Raw genomic sequence first — 19,643 nt, 5'->3', positions numbered from 1 at the left:
TTTACTCTTTCCCAGGCTTCTCAGCGGTGCTGGGGCCCCCTCAGAAGTGTCCCCAAGGGACAGAAAGAATGACACAACCTGGCTTTTCCCGAGCATCATGTCTGGGCAAAGGCCAGAGAGCCAGCCAGCCTCCCCAGGGTGCTGGAGCAGACCTGATGTGGACAAAAGCCACCCTGGGGCTGGGGTGACCTGTGCTCACGTCTGTACGCTCTTCAGTGTCCCTGTCCCCTGTCCTGCTGCAACCACTGATGTCAAACCACTCCAGCCATGTCCTCTCTGCCGGTCCGAACCTGCCTTCGCCCCGTCGCCGCTCAAGGGAGGGACTCATCCACGTGAAGCTGGGCCTGACCGATGCCGCATCGCTGCCTGCCAAGCACCCGCATCCCATTTCCCAGACCAGTTCAGGCTCTGCGGTGTTGTGGGCGGGATGAACTGGGACCTGAAGTGAAAAACAGTCTCTGGGTGTTGAAGTTACTCAAGCGTGCTAGAAGGTTTGATCGATGCTCCTCCCCGGGGAGGTGGGTGCGCTGGGCAGAGGGCTGCCCGCCACGCATGCACGCACCCCTGGGCAACACACCACACGCAGATGGAGGTGGGCACGCACGCGAGCTCGCTCGGAGGGCTGTGTGCATGGGAATGGCCAGTGCCTCCCTGCAGGCTGCAGACCCTGCCGTGGTGTCCAGGATGTTGCTGCTGAGTTACCGCATCCCTGAGCTGCTCGGCTGCTGCGTGCGATGGTGGTACCCTGATCCGTCAGTGGAGGGGCAAGGGCCCCTTGCCCAAGTGGCTGGGGCTGCTATTGACACACAGACTGGGGCTCAGCAGCACCAAACCGGGAGCTTTAGAGGTAAAAGAGAGGGGTCAGCCAGCCCCCCTCGCCCCAGCAGCCCACTTGGAGCTCTCTCTGTTCCTTGGGCCAGACCCTCAGCCCTTCCCTGGGAGGAGACCAAGGCAGCTGTAGGGGACATTATATGTGAGTGCCGCCATCCCAGCAGGGGCCTGGGGAAGTCCATCGCAGGGCTGGTGGTGAGAATAGCCATCCCAGAAATGGTTCTAGGGGCTTAATTATCATCCCAGGGGGACGTTACTGCTTGGAGATGGGCATCAACATGCAGCCTGTGGTGCAGGAGTTACCCACTCTCCATGGGCGTGGTGGACAGGAAAAGGGAACAGAAAGGGATTTGGGTTAAATATTAAGTAAAGGGGGACAATGTGACACTCTGGCATGGTTTACCTGGAGAGGCAGTGGAGTCAAAACCCTGGAGGTGTTTGAGGGCATGGAGGAGAAGGGCTGGACTAGTCCCTCTTCAGAGCAGAGTGATCTGTAGGAGGTCTGGTCTGTGCCTCGGAGAAGGGCGATGGGTAGGACTGGGCTGTCCTTCTGCCTTGTGAGGTTCTGGCTCCATCTACAGGGATGTGCCTCCAAGTGATGGAGGCCTTGGACTAATGCACGCCCAAAGCAGGCTGTGCAGGAGGTGATGTCTTCTCGCCTGCAGCCAGCTTCTCCTGCGGTTCCTCTCCTGCAGTGCACCTCTGAGTTGTGCTCCCACTGCTCTGCGATGGTCGGACAAGCTCGGATGCATTTGGGTTTGTACATCCCTGAGATAAAGGGGCTGGGAGCCGGGTGGCTGCAGGACCAGGGTGCAGTAGGGGCACCCTGAGCTGGGTGCAGGTGCTCCCAGCACTGCTGGTCCCAGGCTCGCACGCTCTGCACAGCCTCTGCCAGGCCCTGCCCATCTTTCACATGAGCGCAGCCCAAAGATGCCCTGGTGCAGGCCTTCAGTGCCAGCGACTCTTTCCACCCCCCGGCGGTACGGTGCAGCCTTGGCTCCCATGGGACCATATAGTCCAAGCAAATCAGGCAGGCAGCCTGATTCAAAAGCTCAGGTGAGTAAAAGCAGCATTATCCAGGTCTCTTCTCCCCAGTTAGTTGATGCTCACCATGTCACCCCCTTCCTTGGATGCCCCTTACGCCAGCAGTTTTAGGCGGGCGTGAAGTAGTGACAAGCAAGAGCCCAGCATGCTACAGCCAGGCTAAAGAAAGCGATGCGAGTTAGAGGAGGGATGTGAAGTGCCTTGTTCACAACCTCTCTGCCCCAGTCCAGGACAAGAGGGTTCTTCTAACATGCTCAGTGGTCCTTTGTTTCCCACCTCATTCATGCTCTGCCTCGAGTCTGCTTCAAACTACACCACCAATGGCCTCCAGCTGGCTATACCCATGTGTCCTTGTGGTGGGATAACCTGAGTGGAACTGTCCTCTGCCTCCGCATGTCTTGATGGTCTCAGGGTGATTTAGGCCCTCCTAACTCTTGGCTGCCACCCCATATTTGCACGGTCCCATTGCTTGCACCCCTCATCCCTACACAGGGCTCAGGCAGTGCCTAGCAGAAACAGGCGTGCAGTTCATCTCCAGTCAAAACCAAGCCTTCCCCACACATCACCTGGGGCTCAGGGCATCAATATGTCCTGATGGCAACAAGTCCCAGCAGAAAATTCCCAGTCGATGGCAGGGAAGAGAGTGCTTGGCCCCAAAATGGGGGTCATCCTTTTGGACTCCAGGCTCCCCCCTCTCCATATCTCTGCCTGTCAGACTGAAGGCACAGAGAGATGTGCCTATGTCCTGGTGACACTGTGACAGCTGTGTAGCCTTAGCATGTGGCATCTTTCTGGTGGTAGTGATAGGGGTCCCGCTCTGAGCTTTCCTGCCTGAGTCAGGGCAACATACATGTGCCGTTTGTAATGGTGCCAGACAGCTGGGAGAGTCCTCTGAGAGGGCAGGTGTGAGACACGCAGAGGTACACTCACATGCGTGTGTATTCACACCAGGACAGAAATACCCTTCTGATCTCTTTTCTCTTATCCCTCCTAACCCCAAGCTCCAGTGCCATCCGCTATGTACCTCCCCCTCTCTCCTCAAAAAAAAAAAAAAAAGAAGAAAAAGATTGAAAGAAAGAGACAAAAAGCACAGGGGAGGAATGAAATATTTGCAAGCTCATTGTTTTAAGCCTCCAACAACTGGATAAAACAAGCCACCAGTGAACAGCTTCTCGTGACTGTGCACAGCGCCCTTGCCAGAAGAGCCGGGCTCTAATGAAAACAGCGTGTGGGAGGGGAGGCTGCGTTGAATCAAAGCAGAGTGCAGCAGCGACCTCGGCCCTGGTGTGGCGGAGCTCCGCTGGGATGCACTGGGATACACAGGAGGGCTGGGGAGGAGAGGAGTGGTTTATTGCTGAAGCACCTCGTTGTCTTGGCTGTCTGTGGGGTGGTTCGTGTGAGAGCAATCTGTCTTAATAAGAGATGCTTAGCAAACGCCTTTGGCTTTACTGAGATCTCAGTTTTTCCAGTGCTGCTGGGTATCTTTGCTGAGCCACCCTTGCCTGTTCCTCCAGCTGGGAGAGCAGGGGGAAAACACTCACGCACCAGCCTCGGGGTAATCTCTAAGGGCTTCTGCTCATGTGGGCTCCCTCTCTGGGCTGGGGTTTTGCAAGTGCACTTAGCTGAGAAGGGCAAAAACAAGGAGGAAAGCCTGGGTGGGGTGGGAGAAAATGGTTGTGGTGACTCAGGATATAGATTCTCCCTTTGAGACAGCTTGGATTGAGCCAGTATCCCAGGACAGCGTGAGTGGACTCTGGTCCCTCTAGGGTTTTGCTGTGGTATTTGGATGGCCCCTGGGAGATAACTCCAAGGTTTATGTGCATGGAGCGGTTTCCAAAATATCACAGCTTTGCCAGCCTCTGGCTCCTCATGAGCATTCAGGGTCCTTGGACACCTGTGGCCATGATCACCTCAGCTGAAATCTCTTCTTCCACTTATACTAGAAAGTCAAGTTCATTCCCACCAGCTTTGCCTTGTGCTTCTCGGTTCCCCATGGATCTCTTGTGCTCACTCAGGGCGGGAGGGAAAAAGGGGGTCCCTGCACACAATTTGTTCAACATTATCTTCAGAGACCTTTTCATACATGTCCCCAGCCCTTGTTTCTGGCACTTCAGGAAAGACACTCCTCTTGCTCCTCAGCTGGGGAGATGGTGCTCAGGGGCCACTGGGACCCTTTATAGCTGAGAGGAAAGGCTGTTTGTGGAGGCAGCGATCTCCCTGAGAGCACCGGAAAGGTTTGTAGGACATGTCTGGGATGCCTGGGACATGTGGAACAGTCAAGCTGACATTTTGGCAGAGTGCCGCTCAGTAAGATGTGGGGAGAAGCAGGAACCCGTGCCAAGATCCTATTTTAAAGCAGCCCCCCTTGAACTCTTTGATATGGATAGCACTAGAGATAGGGTTTCGCATGTCTTTATAGCTCACACTTCCACGTGAGAGAAACCTCAGCCTTGCTCAGGCAGGCTGCTAGCTGCCTCAGCATGCTGGGTTGCAAGTGATGGCCGTCCTTCATTCCCAAGGGCTCCCGGCTCCAGCCTCAGCCCCACTCAGAGGAAGATCCTAAATACCTTCCAGCAAGGAGAAAGCACTTGGCTGTGAGCTTTCTCAGGGCTCTGATGCTCATTCCTGGATTTCCTCCTCTTCACACTGCTGGGAAATAGGGAGACACCCCCTCTTTAGACACTTCAGAAACTGCTGCATGAGGGAAAGAAAAATGACTGTGCAGAGCATGCGCCATGAACCCAGGGACCCTAACCATAGTCCACCTGGCCTCACAAGACCCCTCCGAGGTCAGCACCCTGCTGTCCCATCTCTGCTCTCTCCCTCAACCTTGTTTTGACCAAACATCCTCTCAGAGCCACCAGCCCTTGGGGAACATCTCCCATGGAGACGCTGAAGGGTTTGATTACACAAGTCCCAAGGCAATGCTGGTCATTTGAGCTCTCGTGGCCGCTTCCCTCTGCCCCCCAGATGCTCTCCCACCCGTTTCCTCCCTTTTTGGTTTCTCCAGTCATGTGGGACCTTGTATTATTCGGGGAGAAACCCATGCACACGTAAGATGTTCTGCTCTGGATGTAGGCTTCTTCCCTGCCCGAGGGGTCTGGCTGCTCGCACTGTGGGCTTACACCACTAGAGGTCGGCCGGTCCCTACCGATGGGACCGCTGAAAGCAGGAGAAGGGAGCAGCAGGCCAAAGATGACTTCAAACAGCTTGGCTGATGGAGCCTTGTGTGTGTGTGTATGTGACAGACACTTCCTCTCGTATTGACATTTCTCCCGGCCCCGGGCCAGCTTTCCAGGCTTGGTGCTGCTCCTCTTATAGATTGGTGTATTTGACACGCTAGAAAAAATTCAGGTCTTTAAGGGCAGGGGAGTGCTGGAATAGCCGGAGTGCAAGCTTTTCTTGGAAAAAAAAAAAAGATTCAAGCAGGCAGCCGGTGCACACAGAGCTCTGGCAGCCTCAGAGGCAGCCCCAGCCATCAGAAAGGTGAAGAGAGTCATCCTCAGCCTCATGGAGAGGGGTCTCTGTGCGCTGGTTGCGCTCCCCCATTGCTCTGGAGGAGCAGGGACTCAGGACCTGGTCATGCCCTCAGGACCTTTCATTGAACATGAAACCCTTCTAACCACCAGGTCTGGGTCCCACCCCCTGTCAGTGCAATCAGGGTTAGGGATTCGTAGCAGGGGAACAACCAGGGGCTTTAATGAAGATCCAGCTCCTGCTTTGCTCAGTTCTGTCCATTTATAGAGCAAGGGAAGGGGCTGGCCTGGCGTACCTGGGGGAGGCAGGTTGCAATTAAACTGCATGTATTATTTGCGTTCCTTCTTCAGTTCAGCAAAACTGTGAACAGCAGGTGACAGGTTTGTTGTGGATGTTGCATTAAGTGGATAATGAAGGACAGGAGCTTCGGTACATCAGCTACTCCCCCTGAAACCACCTTTCGTGCAGCCCTCCTCTCTGGCTGGCTTGTGTGACCCCACTCTTCTTGTTGTTGCTAATTCCCAATAACAGGTGAGACAGGCCCAGCCCAGCTGCATGGCTCTGTGAGAGCCAGAGATTAAAGTAGACTGAGGCAGAAATCTCCAGCCATACTGCAAGTGGCTTCTTGGGCCAGGACCCAGCCACCTTCCAAGCTGGTGGAGATGGGATGCTGCCATAAGCAGCCCAGACCCACACTGGGCTTACATGGACACAACAACCTCTCTCATCAGTTTTTAAAATTCAAGGACTCTCATCCCTTTTTAGAACATTTTACCCCCACATGTCTGCACAGGGGCTTTCCTGTACTTTCTGCCCACAGCTAGACTCAGCTTAGAGAAGTCTGGTTTTACTTTTATTTCTTCACAGGTTGCTTGTTTGCTTGTGGTTGTATCTATTACAGTCATCGGTTTCTCAGTTGCTTTGCAGGATGCTACACACCCGCAGTGTCGATGAACCACACTGCCATGAAGAGCCCATGGGACGATTTTTCACCAGATTTTCAGGTCTCAAGGAGTTGTTGGAAGGGGGATGTATTTCCCTCATTTACCTGTCTAAATTTTAGGCCACTGCAGGAGTGAACCACTTGGAGGATGTGCCTCAGTCCCCTGGGCAGCAGCCAGAACTGATTCCATCCAGATGCTCTCTAAATGGCTTTCAGATACCTCTCCTTTAGGAGAACGGCTTGGTACCTAACACCCAGTTTGACGCATGGCTCAGACAGGCTGCTCGCCGTCCAGTGCTTCCAAGAACTCAGCGATCCAGCGGCTTCCTCAACTCGCCAGGCGTTCAGTCCTGCCAAGCCTTCTCCGAGGAGATGGTGATGACACAGTTCACTTTACAGGAAGAGAGAAGCAAGCCTACCTCCAAGCGCTGTCCCTGCCAGCTGTGGAGAAATGGGTGAAAGAAACTGCAAAGCACTGGAAAATCAGACCTCTGCACTGGTCATGACTGTCCCAGCAGTGGAGGGAACCTTGCTGGATGGAAGTCAGCCTTCTGCTGCCGGACTCGGCTCTTCACTTCAAAAGGGGCTGAGCCTTAGCTGGTTTGAATTCACTATCTCAGTTCTTCCATTTGTTACCTAAAGCAGGCCAATTTTTGTAATTTTTGGAAACTCATTTCATGTAATCATAACTCTACGGTACAAGAAAAAAATACTTTAAATAAATACCAGCATGTTTTGTGACACAAAAACCAGATACAGTGTATGGAAAATATAACCTCCTTCCATCTGGAAATGGCTTGGGATTGTCTACTTTTTCTTGTAACTCATTTTCTACATGTCTCTGCTTCGAGGGTGATTTACTGCAAACATCTCTGTGTTCCCTTTGCTGTATTGATTCATAAGAAATCCTTTCACAATGAAATCATATTTTCCATGCACCAAAAAAAAGTCAGATAGAAGATGAAGAATATTATTATAACAGGAAAATGGTTGGGACAAAGAAAGCTTATAATTTTGTAAACAGAGGTTGGGAGGAGGCTTTTGGGATTGAGTTTCTGGGCAGCGAGTCAGAAGGTTTTTCTTTTCTTATTTTGAAGACTCTACTGGCAATGTCTACAACCCAGAAAGAAATAAATATAAACAATTCTCCTCTCCAGCATGGCTTTGATAGCTCAATTAGCAGAATTGAGAATTTTGTGAAGGATGTGCTGAGGAACCTTGGCTGTCTTAGAGAAGTGTTATAAACTTAGCGGTCTTGTCCCACCACTCCCAGTTTGCCAGAGAGGATTTAGCTAGATGTTATCTTCTACTGCTGAATGTTTAAGTGACCAACGCAAAAGAATTTTGTACCACAGATGTGATGGTGTCACCCATCCTGGGAGGCAAAGAGAAGGTGAGGAGAGCACTTTCCAATTAAAATGAAAGTTTTTGAGTTAAAATCCATTGGAAAAAAAGGCAACAATCTCTTTCCCCTCCCATTAGTCACAGTGAGTAACTGGGAGAAGGGGGTGATGGTTGTGGAAAGGAATGACATTTGGCTAAGAAATACAGTTTATGGTATTTGCAAACACTAAGCAAAGCAGGTGATTACTGTTGTTTTGCTTGCTTAAACCATTCTTCTCTTTTGGATAACCCAACATTTTTGGTGGAACAATCAGAAAAAATGTGCAGGAAATTGTGAAATTTTTTTCTGCTATTTTTGTCCATTTCTACAATTGCCAACGATGACCAATTTGGTTTCTAAACATTGCCACTCTGCTGGGATAGCTTATTGGGAAGGCATGTTTGGAACGGCTCCTCCCAAGGGAATCGTTCTGCATTGCCTGTGAATCCTCAGCTTCAACGTGTTTTGGCAACAAGGAACCGGGAGAGAGAGAGAAACTAGCAAGCAACTTCTGGGCAGCTCCACACAGCTCACCTGGAATTGATTTTCAAGGGACCCATCTTCATCTGATGTAAATCAGCACAGCTCCATGGTCTTTGTTTGATTGAGTATTTTCCAAAAGTCTTGTATCTGGGCAGGCAAAAGGTTTTGCATGTCATAGATGGTCTTTCTGTCCCGATGTCCTGCCTGTACCCCCTGAGGCTGTGTTGTCCAGGAGGGTTGGAGATGCTTATGAGTTCTGAGATCTATTTCAGGTTTCTACACCAGTAGGGGAGACAGGTACTTGGCTGGGAGATTTTATTTGTGTGCAGAAAAATTCTGCTTGGGCAGAACCAGGGAAATTCTTTCTAGGGCACATGGCCCTTCTAGGTTCAGTGCCAGTGACACATTTGGAGCTGCTGATCTGGGGATCTGGGGCCTTGTAAGCTCCGGCTCTGGTTTCACAGCTTTTGTGAGCTGCCTTGGAAAAGCCTCCAACCCTCTCGTCCAGGTTCACCACCTCCTTTCCCAGCTGTAAAAATAACCCAGGGTGGGACGAGAGCTACACCCTCTCCCCTTCCCGTGGACCTCAGCAGATGTCGTGATGGATGGTGAAAGCCAACTCTGTGGAGGTGTCAATGGAATTTGGCTGCAGAAGGAAATTGGTTTATTCTGTCATTCATCAGGGCTGTGATTGCTGCCTGACAACTGGCAAAATCAGCTCATTTCATTCAACCAACAGTGAAACTCTAGATCTTTCCTTGAGCTCTGCTTGGAGGTCTTTCCAACTGTCTGCATGGCCCCGTTCTCCGGCTGGCTCCAGCCACCCAGGGATGGCCAGCAAGTGAGATTTTGAACTGATGATGAGGTTTGGCTCTGACCTAGGCAGATACAGGGACAATCAGCCTTAGATCAGCTTGGCAAAGATGAAAATCAAATTATTCCTTCTCTTTTGCCTCCTTCCTGCAAACGATATTTGTTGCTGTCAACTGTGATCCAGAAGGATGTGGGTGTCTCAGGACTGGTTGGAGAAAGATTTGGACCAATGGAAGTAAAATTCCCACATCCATGCTTTCTTGGACCATGTGTCTCTGCACAGGTTACCTGCAGGCATCGAGATGGCAGTGATCTCTTGAAATCACTGATCATCTGGAAACATGGGACAGAGTTCCCTACACGTTTGGGTTGAGTCTGAAAACAACTGTGGTTTCTCTGCAGCTTTCTCTAGTTTCTTCTGTTATTTTTCTGACCTTGCCAGATGGGTAGACAGGAATGTGGAAGAAGAGCATCTTGAGAGTGGGATATGGGGGACTGGTTTCACATCATGGCATCATTTTATCTTCCTTGAAAGACGCTCTGCGTTAATCTGGGATCTCTCTCTTTCATTTCCAGTGCAGGATCCATGCTTAGGAAGAGGACTGGAAGTCCTGAACTGTGGTAGGAGCAACAAGTTTCTTCTGGCATGGATCTCATCATTAGCTGCAGGACGAAACAGTACTTCCCACGGTGACTTGCCAGGACTCTTTGAGATGGCTGTCAGATTCCTCTGCCCTGCTTATTCATTTCAAATCACAGCTGATACACCTAACTTCGGCTGATGAGACAGCTACAGTTGCAGTGGGCAGTCCAACAGAGAGCTTGGGGAAACTGCCTAAGTCCTGTGCACTGACAGTCTTCATGGCTTTCACCCTCCAGCTCCTTTTCCAGTTGCAGCCCCTCTCCCCGACATGGCCAAGTTTCTACATCCCACCTTAGTCCCAGACAGAGCAGTGAAGCAAAATGCAGTGTTGCAAGGGCTCTCGACTCCTCAGCTCATCCCAGCGCCTTATTTCATCTTTCACTTTGTACATCCTTGGAAATGGTGATATTTTGCTCTGTGAGGCCAGGCTGCCTAGCCTGCTTCCCAAAGCTTGTAGTCTCAAGCTCCAAGTTGACGTTTACCCTTGCCCACTCTCCTCTCATCACTTGTGATCAAGACCCGGGGCTTCTGAGAGAGAGATAAAAATACCATAATGCATATAATTGAGCAGCACCATAATATAGGTATAGGGAAATCCCATGATGCTGTTTCTTGAGCCCAGGCTAGTGGTTTGGGAAAAGTTCATCAGCTTTGGATGGCTTTCAGGGTCTGTTCTGCTAACAAGATCTCTGTTCATGTCAGAAGATGTGTCTCTTGGTGGAAGTGACAGGCAGTGTGGGCTCATGGTCAGAGCATTTCCTCGTAACTGCCTTGACTCTACCCATGACCCCACCTAGGCCCAAGCCGCTCACTGAACTCTGCATTTCCTGGAGCATCTCCTCGGCTCTGAGAAATGGGGCTGCTCGAGCGATGTGGTTTCTTCGTCTGCACGGGAAGGGCTGACATGACCTGGCATTCGGCAGTGCGGGAGAGGTTTCAGTTGTCCTGTCCATTACGGGCACGATGGCTGGGGTGGAGGAAGAAGAGTGCTCCTGTGCTAGCTGGATAGTTCTGCCAGACCTGCTTGTGCACCCTGGTTGTGAAGACTTGCCGAACTTTGCTTGCTCATCTGAAACAATTCCCTTCAGTCCTTTCCCAGTCCCCCCAGACCTGCTCTCCCCCCGCTTCCCATCCCACCATGTGCCTGTCGGTCTCACTGTCTGCACAGATGTTTCCGGACATCTGAGCGAGCAGCACATTCCTGCCTGCAAAACGCAGCCCCACAGCTGTATTGCAAACAGCTGGTTGGGGGGTGGTGCCTGACTGGAGGATTTCTCTCTGTGTTGAACCACATTTCAAACACAGACCCCTCTCCGGACCTGCGGTAGGACTGAGTGGGAAAAGAAGGATCAGATATGGGGGATTTGCACAGATGATGGGTGGGAACCTCCAGGCCCAGGACATGAAAATGCCTCTTCTCATGGGACTGAAAACACCAACCTACATGGCAACAAACTGATGTTCTTGGGCTTCACCCAGGATAGGGTTGGGGTGAGCAACCATGAGAGGTTTTGCCAGTTATTCAGTGGGACCAGGATTTCACTGAGATTGAAAGTCCTCTTTCTGCCTGCTTTCTGTTTCCTCCCCCAAATACTTCTGTACCCCTTTCTCTTGAGCACAGTTTCTGCCCTTCAGCTTAGCCTAGGGGCCATTGCAGTGTGTGTTGTGTCATTAAGTATTAGCAAACTTGTTGAGATGTGTCAAATATCTTTTTGGAGATCTCCATTAATTCAGGCCTGACTTTAACTTTAGACGCAAACTCCTGGTCACCCGCAGAAAGCCCTGAAAACATCACATGGAAGGAGGAGCCCCTCACAGAAGGACCTCCTGAACACTGAGTTGTGTCCTCAACCCCCATCAAAATCTTTGAGCATTGCATTAATGTAGTGGCAAAGCCGAGAGTTGGATGAATCTCTCCAGGGTCCTCGAGGGGTGAAGATTCAAGATATTCCTGCCAAAGGAATTGGAATTTCTTGGGCTCTTCATCTGATTGCATGGCCAAGCCTAAGTGTGAGCCCTTCAAAGGACAGGTGCCGAGCACAGCCCATTTATCCTGAGTACAGCAGGCTCCAGGCAGGTTAGAGCATAGGGTGCTCTTTGAAGTTAAGTAGTGTAAAGTGCCTGCAAGGGGAAGAAGCTTAGAGTGTTCAAATTGCTGAAGAAAATCATGTCTCCATCACTCTCTTGGGCATTGCTGGAAGCCACACTATAAATTAAGGAAGGATCACTAGATGTACTTGGATGAGTGAAGGTAATGAGGTCATGGGTAAAAGCAATCTTTTCAGGGCACGGCATGGTGTAAAGGAGAACTGGCAGTCAAGAAATGACAGAAAGATCAGTGTCAAAGGAGGGACAGAGAGATGTGTGCAAAGAAAGCTGTGGATAGAAGAAAGGAGAGTGAGGGGTGGGGAACAGCTTTAGGGAAGGGGGAGGATGGCTGGTGAAAGTGGTGGGATGGAGGAATGTGAAAGTAGCTACTGTGTTCAGGGTAGAGGAGGAGTAGATGGAATCTGCACCCTTGCAGCCAATATGGGAAAATGGCAGCAATTGTGTTGGGAGACCTTCAATCTCCTCCAGGGATGCTTGAGATAGTAGAGGTGGCACAATATGAGGACCTCTTTGCTTTCAGACCCCATCCCATCCCCACACAGAACAAAATGGGACCTGCTTAGCCCCAGCTGTAGAGAGAGGTACCCTAGCCAAGGACTGGGGAAGCTGGCAATGCCATGGCTGGGAAATGTCTCTCAGGAGCAGATGCCTTTAAAGAAAAAAAACCCAACCAAAATCCTACGGGTTGGAGGAGGAAAGCAGAGAAGTCCCTTCAGCTGTTGAAATTGCCTTGTCAGCATCCGTGAGCGGTTGGCTGGCTTGCTGGCTCTGACAAAAATTGATGGGGACCATGTGGCAGTCAACACGGGAGAGGGAGGGAGGGTGCCAAGTTTTCCTACGTATGTGTGTGTGTATATATATGTGAGTGTGTATTTATTATCCCATGTCTTCTGCAGTTGCCTGTGTGACTTGTGCCAGCAAGCTGTGGAGATGTGGCCTTTCCCTGGAATGAGGAATGCGTCAAGGAAAGTGCGGTTGCATATACTTATGAACATATGGAGGCCCTGGAGTCACGCCACACGGTTTGCCACTAATTGAAATAGGCTGGCTAACCTCTTATTGTGGCCACCAGGAGCAACCCTGGGGGAGGGATGGCAGAGGGGGAGGGGAACGAAGTGCATGAGCATGCAAAGTACATCTTCCAAAGCATGACTGGGAGAAGAAAACACCTCCCTGTTCTCCTTCACTTCTTCCAGGATGGAGAGAGGAAGCTGCAGGGATACAGTGGGTCCAGAAGCAGAAAGGGAAAGCTGTTCCCAAAGGGTCAAACATGGATTGGAGGCTGCTCCAAAGTAAGGTCCTTTTCCACCTGGATTAGATCTGCGTGCCACCAAGCCCATGCCTGGCCACTTCCCTCAAAGGCGAAGTGCTGCGTGGGCAATAAGAGACAGAAAGAGGTTCCCAGTGGGAGAGGAAGGGACAGGAAGAGGGCAAATAGGAGGCAACTTGCAGAAGCAACTTGGGTAGTTCCTGAAAAGGAACGGCATGGGAGAAGAAGAGGGCCAGCAACACCTGGGCTGTTCTACAGGCACAGCAAAAAGCAGTCACAGAGACAGGTAACTTCTGGCTGCTCCTGTACTGCTGAATTTCTGGGGTATGTTCATGTGTGGCCAAATGCTGACTGTTCTCCTTGTGCTCACGCAAACTCTGAAGTGAGCTTGGAAGAATACGGTCTACTTCTAGTATGGGCTCAAAGACATCCTGATGCATCACAGATAGGCTCCACAAGCTGGGTCTAGGCTGAGGGACTTGTACACTTGAGTAGCGTAGAAGAAGAGTGCTTGGCTCTTCCTCTAGGTACTGTTCCTTTGGATTCCAGTGCACCAGAGCATCTCTTCATCTCTTGACTTCTTTTCTAAATCAGGCTCTCTGCTGTCTGCTCCTTCCCACAGATGCCCACATGATTCCTGAGTGCTTGGACACAGTCAGGTTGAGGTGCTCCGATGGCTGATGAAAGGTCACCTGCTTTGTTTCTTGCATGTATTGCAAAAGGTGGTGTTTGAAGTGGTGGGGGTTTTGCATGACCTGTCCTTGGGCTATATTGGTGATGTGAAAACTTGGAGTGAAGACAGCCAGAGAGAAATACCTCTGGGTATTTTAACCCAGAGATCTCTGGATTGCCCTGGACCCAGCATCACACTCTGTTCAGCTTTTTCCCAACTATGGAGTGGAGTACTGCCGTGGACAGCTGTTACCATCTCCTGACTGCGGACCTTCCCTGAAGCTGTCTTTCTCCTCAGCCCTCAGAGGGGCTGTCTACATCTCTTGGCCATGTAGAGGTGTGGGTATGCCAGAAGGCTGGCTGCCTTGGGGAAAAGTCTTCCAACTTTTGGTGGTATATCGATCACAGTGAAATATACAGCTCACGTCATCCCTACTTCTTCATAACTATGTTGAGAGGTAAATTTTCACCAGCTTCTCTGCTATGTTTCTTTTCTTGTCGCTTGTGTTCATTTCAGAAGAATTTAGTCTGTCCTTCAGGAACAACTATGTGAAAACATGGACGGGAGGACTCTCAGCACCCTTGTGATTTTGTCAGATCCTTTGCTTCAAAGCGGGAGAGCTCTGATGAATACCTCAGGCCAGCTAAGCCTGTCCAGGTTCAAGGCATCTCCAAGTCCAGGATTTTTTTTCTTTAGAAATGGAATAGAGAAGATAACCTAAAATTGAGACAAGTTCTGAACTACCTGTGCAGTGAGGACATAACATGCAAGGAAGCAAAGAAAGATGGTGTGGTTTTCTAGAAACAAAATTCACAGGAACATAGGGATTTTACATAGGGAATTTCCAGCAATAAAATGGGATGCCACAGTTATTAAGGGAAACTAGACTTTTAAAAATAAATTTTCAGCAAAAAAATGTTTACAAGGTGGCATCAAGAATATACTGCTCTTATATCATCAGTTTTTCTAATGGAGACAATCATAAAATGTCCCCCATGTTGTTAATTGTTTGAGTGTAAAGGGAAACAATATGCAGTATGTTTTTCTATCTTATTTATAGTTCTTGTAACAAGCTGAATGAGTATTTTCCTTGAGTTACCCTAGGAATTTGCTTACTGAAAAAGAATAACGTCTGATTTTGATGTATAACATTGTTAGAATATTTTAATGAAAGTTCAAAGGGTTTTCTAAAACATATGCAGGCTCATCCATTCATCATCAGACACTCAAGATGTGCCCAAAATATCTCCGAGTTTGTCATTGCTGATGGTGTGAATCTGTACTTTACAGTTTCTTGGGCTGCTGAGTCCTGGGTAGATTCTAGCTTTCTGTTTATGTATATCAGCATACAAAGTCAAGTTTGACAGTGCCTTCGAATGGAAATAAGCATGTAAATTTAGTCACAAATATGTATGTTAGGAGGCAGCTGAAGAGTCCTACACGGCTATAACCATCCTAATTGAATCTCAATGTCCCAGAGATCTAAAAGATGAGAGACAGCAGCTGGACGATGGGGTAAATAGGAAGGGGGAAGTGACAGATGATGGGTGACCAATAAATATGATAGGAGATGTGCAATTCCCAGCTGGCTGGGGACAGTAATCACAACTTGCTGTCTGTTCATAGCTACACTATGAACACTACACCACACTTCATCACCCACAGCCAGAGTTTCTTTCATCATTGAAATCTTTAGATGATGCAAAACAAAAGAAAGGAAAAAAAACCAACCTTCATCCCTCCTCTTTTCGCACATTTGTGCCTGGACCAGAAGGAGATCAGGGAAGGAAAAGGCTTTTTTGCACTTGACATAGCTGGGCAAGGAAGCCCAGGATAAAGTAGCAGAGGTGGCATTCCAGACGTTAATACGCGAGGAGTATCGGGTGTGTGATGTGAAGCAGCAGGTGGGACGAGATCAAGTCCTCTGCTGTATATGGCCACTTGCTAACTCTGGTGGGTCTCCTCTTGCATCAGCCTCTGGAGGGAAAACTAGGGAAACCTGTCCTTCAAACCAATGATGTGATCAGTGGAAAGGGGGGGTGCTAAGAAGGGGAAAGAGAGGATTGTGGCTGTTTTAAAAACAAGGAAAGAGTTGCACTGGCCACATCAGTGCTCTGGCACCGCCCCAGGCATGTAGTGCCAGATGCTACCATGAGAGTTGTGCTTTAGTGTTCCCGTGTTAGCACCAGCTACAGTAATTAACACTGTGCTGATCCCTTGGGCGCTGGGGTCTGCAGCTTTCGCTCACCTTTCTGTGTTTCCTTCCTCACCGCCCAGAGCACCATTTATACCAATGAACGCGTGCCGGGGTGTGTGCATGCATGCCTGTGCTCGTGACAGGGTGGCATGACAGTTCTGTGAATGATTGTCTGCAGCACCCATTTTGAGAGCCCTTTTCAACCTTATTTAGATTGCTTTTTTTAAACACTGCTTTTTGTTCCAAAGGAAATTGCACTGAATGTGTAAGTACATGTTTTTTAGGCAAATAGATTCCTTTACATTAGAGCTTGTGGGAGGAAAAGCAAACAATGTTCAAACACAAAAATGAGATCAGTGTGCCCAAATCTGCATCATTCTTTTGGGGTTTAAGAATTATATGGATTTTTCCCTTGCTGCTTTCTGAATATGAGCTCCACAAGCCTTACCTGCTTATGACCTTATATGTCCTGCATTGCAACATCTTTTGGGCAGGCTTGATCCATCTCTGTCCTGACCTGGACAGACAGATGCATTGCCAAATGCATGTTAAAGGGGACAAGGGCACCCATTTATTCAGATTCTGAAGCCTAAAGATGTCCTAAATCATTGTGTGAACAGCAAAACCAAGGAAGCTTTGTTTCTCATGCGATCTGAAGGTGAGCACCTCTGTGGATTCTCTGAAGCGTTGTAAAGGGTTGAGCTCATGCAGCAGTGGGTGTTTTTATTAGACTTATACTTTTTTTCTTCCACTTGGCCAATAATTTTCATGAAACTCATAGAAAGTTCCAGTTTTGGAGGCTTATACTCTTCTGTTATACTTTCTTAAAACTGACCTGTAAGTTAAAAAGCTATTAGGAAAGACGCAGACAAATGTATTGGCAGACTAAAAGACACTGTGATCTCACATGCCTGGTTTCCTAAGTAAACCTGTCTACAAGCCCCAAGGATCATTAGGACATCATCTGTTACTTCCATCAGCATTTTCTGAATGCAGGGCTGTGATTTCTCCCAGAGCAGATGGGACCTGGCATCTTGTTAGAAAGATTTCTTTGTAGTGACCTGTGCAATATTCATTTATCTCAAGGGAAACAGTGAACACGAAAGGTAGCTCTATTTCCCACATGTCCAGCTACTTTAAACCCAGTGATATAGTGAGCTAAGGTGGCTTGCAGAGCCAGCCTACATGAAAACGCCTGCCTACTGCTGCAGCTCACCACAGCTCCTATGCCTCAGCAGCCACAGGACATGTTTCTTTGACTGTCATGACACCAGTAAGCCAGCCCTCTGGCTCTCTCTTGTGTCTGGAGATTTCCCCATCAGACATATTTTGGAGCTCTGTGGATTTCTTCGAGGGAAAAGTCCCCGCAGAAGTAGTTCAACAAGTGGCAGAGGTATGGCTGGCTGACAGGTGCCCCCGTAGGGAATTTTAACTGCCTTGGATGCAACTCCAAGAAAAACCATCGCTAACATCTCTGAGACATGTTAGGCTGCATTAACATCTCCCGATCTCTCTCCAAGCAGGGGGTTCACATGGTTACAGCCTAAAGTAGGCAGCTTTCCACTGATCTCAGTAGGAACCAGAGTAGCCCCTGTCACATAAAACACACAGGAGGCCCAATGGTGGCAAGAAGTTAAAATGGAAATATTTCCTGTGGCTTTTGCTGAGGCTTGAGTTGTGTTGTGGGCAAAGCTTGTTTCTGAATTTCTGATTGTTTTTGTCCCTGCCTGATGACCACATTACACAGCAAAGCCAAATCCTTAGCCCTCTGGCCTGACACTTCTCTTCACCTCTTGTTTCTTCATACGCAGATCGCCTCAGTTCCCAGCCAAAGCACACCCTGGTCCAAGCTTGCTCAGGAGGTGCTTTCTGCCAGCAACTTCCCCTAGGAGATTTAAGAAAGAAACAAACAAACCAAGCAGCCCTCACAACATCCCGATGACAAACAAACAAACAAACAAGCACACACACCCTCCGTGTTCCTGAAATGGCATCTGACCCTGCTGTCCAGAGCCTGGGGGCAGGAGCGTATGTTTGCGATAAACACAGAGCACTTGTGTCAGGGTGAATACTTGGCACAAACTGCAAATCACTGATTTTTTCCCAGGGGAGATAAGAGGAAAACTCCAGCAGAACCTGTTTTGTGGGTCCAACCCCTCTAAAACAGAACGGGATCAGGATGTTGTTCCTACAGTTGCATTTCCTATGGGACCAGCGCCTGTTTCCTTCACCTCCTTCTTCCTTCCCTGTGAGCAATCTGAAAGCCATTTCTCCAATGGCGTTGGCTCTCGCTTGGAAACCTGTCTCTCCACCACTTCGGATGGGATTGGCAGGCAGTGTGTCCTGGGGTCATGAGCTCACACGCCATGACTGTGGGCTCCATGTGTGTTCCTCCTGGTCAGAATTGCCCCTGCTTTATATTGAAAGTTCTGAGAGTCTGCCAAATGGCTCCTCCTCTGAACCTTGCCTCTTGGAAGAAGCCCCATCCTTGGACATGGAAAGATGGTTTGGACATTCAGAGTGGTCCTGTCTCCGCTTCCTGAGCCCAAGGTCCATGAATGGAGGAGTCCCCATTGGTTTGGTCCTGTGTATGCTGGATGGATGAATGAATGTATTATGGTAGAGAAGTGTGGTCCCACATCTTCTGCACGGAGGAGCATGCTAGCTGGATGCTGTGGGGAAGGTCAGACAAGGCAGACTTTAGTGACAAGTCAAGCAAGTGGTTGTCTAAGGCAGGGAGTTGTTGTGCAGAGCAGAAATGCCAGGCTGGCTGCGTCTGGAGAAAGAGTGAGGTTTCTGTGCTTGAGGCTTTGCTGTAGCTCATCTCTTCCCAGAAGGGCAGTCACTGCCCCTACCTTCCACCTTCCAGGGCAGCAAGAGCAACAGAGTCATCTCTCTATGAGAGATCTGCAACCTGTCTCTACATGTCTCCACAGAGCAGAAACAGCCCAGTCCTTGGAATGGTAACATGCAGCCATGCCCATGCTCCTGAAATGTTTGGAGCCACCTGTGGGTTCAGAGAAACCAGACGGAAGGACACAGTTGTTCTCACCATTGGACTCAAAGCTAGGAAGACTCTGTGAACAGGAGTTCATTCTGGATCAAGTAAGCTGACTCTCTGGAGGATGCAGGTTGACGGAGAAGGGAGAGGAGAAAGTGAAGAGTAAACCTTACGACGTCACTAGTGCTATTAAAGTTCAATTTCCTGCAGTGGAAGATGCTCTTGGAGAACACCTCTTGTAAGCGCTTCTCAGGTATGCCCAGTCGTCCTCTTCACAGCCAGGAGGGGGGCACGTACATTACACATCGCTTTTTGAAGTCCAAAAGGCTTCTTCTTGCTCGGGGTGGGGGGGAAAGTGTCTGCTCTTTATGAAAGGGGTGGCATAGTTACAATGCATTTGTCTTGCCATGGTGAGGCTCACATCTGCCCAGGGTTTTGTCCATCCAAATGTTAGCCTGAGCTTGGAAGGGGAGGTTAACTTTACTGCAAGCCCTTTCAGGAAAGAAGAATTCAGGTTAATTCACTCCTGCGGGAGGCAGCTCAAAGGAAGGCCACTTGCCTCTAAAGAGCATGTCCGTTACAGAGGTTTGAGAGGGGTCAGTGAAGCCACTACGCAAATTAAAGCAGGTGGCCTTTGCTGATGTAACGTGCGTAGGTGAAGCAACAGCTATGGATAGCAGGCGTTGTGCATCCCCTTTGCTCTCATGGCCACAAAAGATAACGAGCTCTATTGCAGGTGGCAGCTGAAGTGCTGAAGTCAACACAGAGATGTTAT

This window comes from Calonectris borealis, chromosome 6 (genome assembly GCF_964195595.1).
Source record: "Calonectris borealis chromosome 6, bCalBor7.hap1.2, whole genome shotgun sequence".
Lineage (NCBI taxonomy): Eukaryota > Metazoa > Chordata > Aves > Procellariiformes > Procellariidae > Calonectris > Calonectris borealis.
The sequence above is the reverse complement of the archived record's forward strand: the minus strand, read 5'-3'. Positions refer to the sequence as shown.